The sequence below is a fragment of the Triticum urartu genome, chromosome 6A (assembly GCF_056163025.1).
Source record: "Triticum urartu cultivar PI428250 chromosome 6A, HENAU_Tu73, whole genome shotgun sequence".
In the NCBI taxonomy this organism is placed as follows: domain Eukaryota; kingdom Viridiplantae; phylum Streptophyta; class Magnoliopsida; order Poales; family Poaceae; genus Triticum; species Triticum urartu.
Window position 1 is genome coordinate 597,899,291 of NC_141878.1, and position 9,327 is coordinate 597,908,617.

A 9,327-nucleotide genomic window follows, 5' to 3' on the forward strand; every position below is an offset into this window, starting at 1 on the left:
ACGGTACTACCGCGCCGTCAAGGGCGCGTGGGGGGGGGTTATGACTCGGGCAGGGGAGTTCCAACTCCCCATACCCATTCATTGTCTCTCTCTCTCCACGTCTCTCCCTCTCAAGAACGGCGCCGGAGGCCCTCGCCGGATCTCCGTCTCCGGCCACTCTCCTCGGGTTCCGACCGGTGGGATCGTTCCCCACCACGTCCTCTTGCCATGGACCAAGGTTTTTCCCCAAATCCCTCTTTTTCTTGGCTGCTCTCTTGCTTCTAGGTTTTTGGGGAGAAACTTGTTGTTCTTGAGATTTTAGGCCAAATCTATGCAAGAGTAGGAAGTAGGAGAGTCGTGCTGCGTAGGAAACATACCTGATTTGCTGTCTTGTGGTAGCTTTGTCCTACCATAGTACCGCCGTGGTTTCGCGGGCTTTCTCAGATTTGAACAAATTCAGATCTGATGCGGCGCGGTACTACCGTGCCCGATGTGCGGTACTACCGCTCTCGCGGTACTATCGCCCGTCAGGCGCGGTACTACCGCACCGAGCGGTACTACCGCTCCGCGGACGCGGTACTACCGCGCCGGCCGTACTACGGTAGGGTTCAAATCTCTCTCTAGGCATGTATCATGTGGGCTTTCTACTTGTTTCACTTGCTTTATTGTGGTCTTTGCATTAATCTCTCTTGGCTTTTGTGAGTGTTTTTGTGTTCTGTGTCTTAGGTGGTGGCTCTCGCCGTTCCAATCCCAGTCGTGACACTAGCTCCAAGCGTCTGCGCAACCCCCAAGATGAAGCCCCAGAGGGCTCCAATGCCCCCAAGCGCAATGTCAAGACCACTGCCAGCAAGCTCAAGGAACCGGCTAAGGCCATGGACGAGATCTCCACCACTGAGTATGTCGAGCGCCGGAAGATCAATCCCTATGTGAATCCTCGGGCTACCCTCAAAGGCACCGAGATGTTCTGGACCAAGCAACAGGTTCTCATCTATCTGGATATGATCAAGAACAAGCAGAACACCTTCGTGGATGTCAAGTGGATAGATATGCAGCACATGTGGAAAGACAAGTTTCGTGACTATTTTGGAGAGGCTCTGGACTTGGTGGAGCAGTTTGTTATTGAGCCGGTGATCTCCTTTCACCTTGACTATGACCCTGAGTTTATCTGTCATTTCTTTGCCTCAGTGTACTTTCATCCCGGGCAGGACCGGAGGATGACTTGGATGACCAATGGCCGTCAGCTGTCTGCTACTTGGAAGGAGTTCATGGATCTGCTGCACATTCCTGATGATGGGCTTCACACCCCCGCTGGCGTCCGCCCCCATACCAACTCTGAGTCTGCCAACAAGAACCTGCTTCAGCCCTTCCTTGTTGAGAAGGTACTCCCCAATGGAAAGTCTACTTGGGTGTTGAACTCTTTTCTGGATATCATGCATCGCATCTTCCGCAACACTCTGTTCCCACGCATTGGCGACAAGGACAAGGTTCATGCATATCTAGTAGACATGTTGCTCTTGTGTGCAGAGGCACGTTCTTCTCAGACTCAGCCACTTGATGTCTCTCACATCATGTGGTGTGAGCTTCGGTTTGCGGTGTTCACTCGCAAGGTTCCTATCTATGGACCGTACCTGTTTCTGCTGCTCTCTACCACTTGGGAGAAGACGTATCCAGGTGATGAGTTCCTTGCTCCAGACTGGATCCGCCATGAGTCCATCTGCCTCCGCGTGAAGCCCAACTGGGCCAACACCACTACTCGTGCTGAGGCATCTTCTGCTAGGAGGGCTGCTGGTCAGGGGGAGGCTGCTGAGGACCATGCTGAGGACCGTGCTGCCAGGTTCACCACTTCTTCCTCTGAGCCATCATGGGCCAAGAAGCTGAAGGACAAGATGAAGACTCTCTTCTGCATGCAGGCGAAGGGACAGTACAGGGCTCACGTGGCTGACAAGGAGAGTCGCCGCCGTGACAAGAAGGTGATGAGGCTCTTTGGAGAGGATGTGTCTGGCGGGTCTGAGGATGTGTCTGGCGGGTCTGAGGATGTCATCACTCCTGAGGCTGCCTGGATGTCTAAGCAGGGCTACAAGTGGACCAGTTCAGAGGATGACATGGAGGAGACTATCCCCGCCGCTGAGTCTGACGAGGAGCACGAGGAGCAGTGGACGACTTCTCTGCTTGATCCACCACTTGCGTTGTAGGTGTCCTCTCTGCCTTTTTGGCGTCTCGATGCCAAAGGGGGAGAGAGTGTAGGGATTTGCGTGTGTCGTGCTTGGTGTGTTTGTGGTGTGTTTGTTTGGACCTCGTTTGCCTCGTTTTGCTTTTGTTTGGTTTGTGTCTTCGAGACCTATCCTCCATATGGTGTAAGACATATGCACTCTATCTATCTATCTTAGTTAACTTATGTTTGGTATATCTTGTCTAGTGATAGATATGCTTTGTCTCTATAATATAGGGGAGCTGTGATCCTAGTATTCGTGTGCCGTGCAGTCCAAAGCACTCATCTAGGTGGCACACATCTAGGGGGAGCCCGTCTATATTATAGAGAGAAGGGGTTTGCATTTACTTAATATTATTTTCTTTGTGCAAATCCCGTTTTGTCATCAATACACCAAAAAGGGGGAGATTGTAAGGTCATATTTATCCCTAAGTGTTTTGGTGATTGATGACAATGCATTTGCGGACTAATCATGTGTCATGAGCTTTCCAGACTCTTCTCTGCTAGGCACAAGACGTTTGGATGCCCCTCGAAGACTGACGAAGACGGCGTCTTTTCTACGTTTCCTTTTGGTGGATTTGAGTCGTAGGAAAGCCGTACTATTAAGAGGGGGTCCGCATTGGAAAGGTTTGGGTGGAATCATCACGTACACGTCTCCTTTTATCCCCTCCTTCTTCCCTGGAGCTTCCTCCGTTTTCCTGCCTCAGTTGACTGGCTGCTTGTGTGGTTGCGGTAGTACCGCTCCAGGAGCAACGGCAGTACCGTGGGCATCCACGGTAGTACCGCGCAGGCGTGCGGTAGTACCGCTGGTGCTCACGGTAGTACCGCTCCCCTGGAGCCGTACTACCGCTGCCCACCAGACTAGTGCCGCCCGACTGAGGTAGTAGGAGCGGATGTAAAAAATTACATCCGCACCTGCCGCGGTAGTACCACTTTCGCCGTGCGGTAGTACCGCACTAGGCGGCCAGGCAGTAGTACCACCCCTCGGCAGTACTACTGTGTCAAGTTTTTGCTACTTCCGTTCTTTTGCGGAAGTATGCACGGAAGTTCCCATTCCCCCTATCGGGACTTTTTGCCTCACGGTAGTACCGCGCTGTGGGCGCGGTAGTACCGCGCGTGCGGAAGTACCGCCCCAGCTTGCGTCGGTTTCCCTGGCTGGGCGTCACAGCAGTACCGTAGGGTGGTATGGTAGTACCGCACTACCGTGCGGTAGTACCGCTTGGTTGCAAGCAGTACTACCGCGCGGCCTTGCGGTAGTACCGCTGGCCATGCGTGGTAGTACCGCTGGCCGCGGGCTGGTAGGTGGGTAACGGTTGGATCTTTTCCACTCACTATATAAAGGATCTCCTTCTTCCCCGTTGACTCACCTCTTCCACCATTAAAGCTCCATTATTGCTCCAAGCTCCATTTTCGCCCGATCTCACTCCCTAGCCAACCAAACTTGTTGATTTGCTCAGGAGTTGTTGAGAAGGCCCCGATCTACACTTCCACCGAGAGATATTTGATTCCCCCTACTAATCCCTTGCGGATCTTGTTACTCTTGGGTGTTTGAGCATCCTAGACGGTTGAGGTCACCGCGAAGCCATAGTCCATTGTGGTGAAGCTTCGTAGTGTCGTTGGGAGCCTCCAATTGAGTTGTGGAGATTGCCCCAACCTCGTTTGTAAAGGTTCGGTCGCCGCCTCCAAGGGCACCAATAGTGGAATCACGGCATCTCGCATTGTGTGAGGGCGTGAGGAGATTACGGTGGCCCTAGTGGCTTCTTGGGGAGCATTGTGCCTCCACACCGCTCCAACGGAGACGTACTTCCTCTCAAAGGGAAGGAACTTCAGCAACACATCCTCGTCTCCACCGTCTCCACTTTTGGTTATCTCGTGCCTTTACTTGTGTAGCTTATTTGTTTCATATATCTTGCTTGCTTGTGTTCCTATTCGTGTTGCATCATATAGGTTGCTCATCTAGTTGCATATCTAGACAACCTTTTTAATGCAAAGTTTAAATTGCTAAAGAAAAGCTAAAAATTGTTAGTTGCCTATTCACCCCTCCTCTAGTCAACCATATCGATCCTTTCAATAGCCCGACGTTAAAGAGTGAGTGGTCAAATATTGCAACATGACGCATGTTTCAGAAACATAGCTCCGGTTGCAGGAAAACACCCCCCCCCCCCGCGTCGGCGGGACGGCAGACAGGGGAATCTATTTCTGAAACAGAGGTGTTGTTGCAGGAAGTAAAAGGTGGTCGCGCATGTGCGATGGTGATCGGACGGCTGTCAGGGCGCTGATCGAACATACCTCCATGCGGCGGATGTTTCCCATACATCCGCCGGCAGACGCGTAGCGGCGCCCTAAATAAAAGCCACAACAAAAAAACTAGATGCTGGCAAAGGGCCAATTTTCTCTGTTATTTTATTTTATCTCAGCTACGCCCTCCTAGTACAACCATTGTTGCCGACAGGAGAAAGATTGTGTTATTTGGCCCCATGGACAAATGACTCCTGGTTGAACAAATTGTTGTCCTACACTTCACCCTTACACAGTGATTATATCATTTATATGTGTATGATGGAACGACAACCGCAACCTTGCAACATGACGGATGCTGGAGCACAACTACGGTTGCGAAGACGGCCTTGCAACCCGGCGACACGAGACAACAATTGTGCAACAAGGGTTGCAGCTCAAGGACGGCGGCAAAAAGGGGATGCTGGAAGTCAGTGGAGGTTGCTACGACAAGCGCCGCCTATTTTGGTATTGGTGGTGAGAGGTATGCCTGCAAGACCTAGGCAACCCCCCCCCCCCCCCCCCCGCCCTTGCAGAAGCGGTGGCTCCGGCTTTGTGGGCCTTGTCCCAATATGGGCTGAGGTGGAGGAAAGAAAAGGGAAGCGTAGAAAGAAAGGGAAGACAGAGGACACTTGCGATGTGAGGAACGGGAGGTGGTGTTCTGGAGGAAGATGAAGGAAAGATGAGGTGATAAGGAGTGTGTTCGGTTTCTCTCTGCTCCTCAACTCCGTTCCTGGAGCTCGTGGAGTGGCACCGATGCTCGAACTCCACGGAGATGAAAATGTGAAGATTGTGTTATTTGGCCCTGCACTTCAGCCTTACACAACGGTTATATGTGTATGCTGGAATGGCGACCCTGCCGTTGCAACATGACGGATGCTGGAACACAGTTATTGTGGCAAAGGTGCCCTTGCAACCTAGCAACTCGACGATAGTTGTTACAAAACAAGGGTTGCAACTCTGGACGATGCATGTGCCTTGCATGATGAGGATGTTGTCATGCAGTAAGTGTCGTACGTAGGTGTCTCAACCTTGCAACATGGTCGTTTTCCCTTCTTCCTCCAACACAACATCGTTGGGGCTTAAGCTTGCGTCCGGTGGCAATCTCGGTTGAGGGTGCAACGGTGGTGGTCGCATTTCGCAACTCCAGGGTTGCAACAACGTGGTTGCTGTGATGAGGGATGCAACAATGGCAATGTTGCAAGTCACGGAAGGATGCTGCACGAGCACCACCCTTTTGTTGACACCGGCGGCGAGAGGTGTGCCCTGCAACACTGAGTACCCCGTCTTGCAATGGTAGGGAGGAGGGAGGACTTGCAGAAGCGCTAGCTCTACCTTTGCCGACGTTGTCCCGATCTGGGCTGAGGTAGAGGAAAGAAAAGGGAGGTGAGGAAGAAAGGGAATGTGGGGGAAGGGGGCGGAGTTGCGGAGGAAGACGAAGGAGGGAGAAAGCAATAAGGTGGAGATGGGGCCAACGGGTACATGCGTCGAACGGACGAGGCAACCGACAGGATGTGTGGGTATCCATCGGGTGAATTAAAGAGTTTTCCAACTTACATTGTTTCAACCAATTCAGGTGCATAGTTCAGATGCATATACAAAACCGTGAAGTTGCTGCAGCTTCTGTTGGTTTTGCTTTCTATGGTTGTTTCACAGAAAGCATAGAGAACATCTACATACAAAAAATGGAGATCTGGAATTGTTGTGTAGTGAGGTGATGAAATTAAAAGAAATCTTTGGTAAGTTTTAGATTTTATCACCATAAGGTCTCTATGCTCGTGTTTGCCAGTTAAATTTATCTGATATACTATTTGATTGAATCAGTAAACTCGAGCGTGTTTCCTTGACAGAAATAAGTTGTCACAAAGATCTCCATTAACCGAGGATTCAAACACGCGACAAAAGGGTAAACATACAATAGCTAGCTGCGGAGCAAAATTATTACATCAGTGTTTAGTGTTTATAAATCGATAAACAATCCGTAAGAAATCTTCATGGTTGATCTTGAGTGGAGAGACCCTGACTGCGTCCTATTATGAAGATTGGAGTAGAAATTATAACCGGATCATCATTCACTTTCTGGTTTGGATCAGGGCACGTGTCATCTGAACCACATCTAGCGGTATCCCCAACTCGCCTAACCCCGCAGGACGCAACCAGCTCGGCGTCGTGGTGGCCGGCAGATCGCCCGATCTTGACGTTGAACGCCTCCACCCCGCTCCGCAGGTCCGCAGTGAGGCTGTCCATCAGGAACCCTGGTAGCTGCACGCTGGTGCCCTTGGCGACGCAGAGACGGCGCGGTGCGGCGGCGCTGGTGGCGAGCGGGACGCAGCGGTAGGACACGTGCACATAGGTGCCAGCGTCCATGCACGCGCCGCGGCCCGGGCTGGCCGATGCGAGGCGGAGCGTGAGGTTGAACTGCGGGTCGAGCGTGAGGTTCTTGGACGGCGGCAGATCTAGGCCCGAGGCGGAGTTGATCGTGACGGAGTAGCGCCGGTGGGGGAGGCCGAAGACGAGACCGAATGTCAAGCCGAGGGCAAGGACCAGCAACATGATGAGGCACACCGAGCAGCATTTGTCTAAGCACGACATCCTCTCCAAGCGCCGTTCCAGCGCAGTCGCCGGCGATCGCGGGATGTCGGGATCGGTGGACTTGGTGTCCAAGCCCGACGGGTATCCCACCATGGTTGCGCTTGTCAAACGATCTGGCTATGGCTTGGTAGTTGGTAGTACACGATCTGGCTTGCATATGCTTGTTTAATTAGGGTTTGGATTTGGCGGCGGGTCGTCTCCGATGTTAGTTTATATACGCACGCGTATCTGCATAGACCGTACGTGGTACTAAAACCATGGACTTTGATCGATCTGTACGTCACTCGTTACTTAAATTGGAGTTTTCAAGTACCTCACCTTCAACCGAACATCTAAGTTTATTTTGATCAGCAAAAAATAGAGCTCACATCGTGGTACTACTTTACTTTTTTGCTGGATTAGTTGTTGTGTGTTTTTGGCCTCTTCTATGCATTATCGGTCTCAAAGAATATTGGTTGTATACATTGCATGACGCAACAATTTTCCTTCTATTGTCTAATAATAAAGCGACGATTAGAGGAAAAAATAAAGTATCGGCTCTATTCTTCTGAATTATAAGATATTTTAGGTATTTCAATATGGACTACATATAAACCGTGAACAAACATACTAAAATGCATCTATATATACATCCAATTCAAAAGAAGTTAGAATATCTTATAACTTGAAAGGGAGTGAGCATATGAAGACATACTGCAAGATTGCCATCTAAACGGCAGCATATAATTCAGCGCCAGTTTCATATGGTCCTTGTCTTGCATGTACATGTGTATAATACTAAATATACTAAACCTGGCCAGGTTTAGTTTACCACGTTTTTTTGACTTTTTCTTATCAGTCAAAATCGACCCAATGAGTGAGCGACACGTGCTTTAGTGGGAGATATAGCCGGGTACATGGTTTGGTGCGCGTACTGATTTCTGCCAGAAACGATAAAAAAATTGAGTCATGAACTCTCCATTGGCTGCATGTTCTGGTTCCTTCTCAGTTCGGGATTGGATGCATGTCCTGCGCGTGGAGGGATCGACGTCTGCTTTATCCTTCCAATCGAGTCGGTCGCCGCCGCATCTTCTGAATTTCTTATGTTGTCGGTTGCGGCTTCCATCCATTTTTCTGGGCCCTTCTACAGCTTGTGCGGTAGCTGTTTCCGATTTTTGCTCTTCCTCTCTGTTGTCTTCTATAAATACTGCCTGTTACGTGCGCCCGTCTTCATTCCATTTGCTCCCATCCGCTCTCTCTCCTTTCTAACTAGTGGTGCCATTGTTCGGCCGGCGATGGTTGCTCCTGCTCCTGTTCGTTCTGGACGGCGTCGTCAGGGTCGTCCTCACCCCGACGCCGTGCGCTCTCCGCCATGGACGCCACGCCATCGTGGTTCGCTCTCGCCGACGCGTTGTGCTCGGCTGTTCCGTCTCGCCTCCGGACATGGAGCGTTGCCTCGGACTGCAGTAACGTCGTCTCCCACAACTTTGAGGGCCTCTTCTCAACTTCCGCTGACGTCAGCTCACCCTGGCTCCTCTCAGACGGCCTGCCCGCGGCGGCCGACCAGACCGTGACGGTCTTCGGTGGCACCTGCAGGAGTGTCGCTCTTCCCCGCCGCTCTGGTCGCTCAAATCCGTCTGCGCGCGGCCGCCTCTTGGAGATGGAGCACGCCGCCGCTGTCATCACTCTCTTCTGCGGCGTCATGCAATGCATGGTCGCCGGCTTCGGCGCCGCGGTGACGGGCTCGACCGCACCTCCTTCCGTCTCCGCATACACTTCCTTGCCGTCGCACAGGGGTGCCCAGGTTGCGACCATTGCCAGGACAGCTTACAATCCGGCGCCGCGCTCGCCGAGGAGCTGCGCGCAAGACCGCGTCAGCGCCTCGGACGACCTGAGCTCTCTGGATTCCAAGCAGTGGGAGAAGGCTTTTGTGGACTGCGCCATCGTCGTCTAGGCATGCGCCAGCAATCTTGACCTCGAGCCCGGCCTACCCGCTGAGGCCACGAGCTAGCGACCTCTCAGGCTGAAGGCCCGCCAATCCTTGTCACGTCGCCACCGGCTCGCCGCTCGACGTTGCGTTCGCCCAGGCCGCCGTCGCCTTGCCATCCAGCGCCATCGGAGTCTTTCCCCCGCGTCGTCGTCATGGAGACTGGAGAGGTGCTAGAGCCAAAGCGGACGTGACGACGCCCTCCTGTTCCTTGCCCACCTCGATCGTCGTCAACTGCGGGATGGCGAGCACACAGGCGGTTGCCTCTTCCTCACTCTCTACACCGCGTGCCATGCGTGCTGCT

At 52.3% G+C, this 9,327-nt stretch overlaps 1 pseudogene; it reads left to right on the forward strand.

Annotated features, from left to right (window-relative positions):
* The first annotated feature begins 8,408 nt into the window (after positions 1-8,408).
* Positions 8,409-8,990, forward strand: LOC147967005 (protein phosphatase 2C 53-like; annotated as a pseudogene).
* Positions 8,991-9,327: the final 337 nt, after the last annotated feature.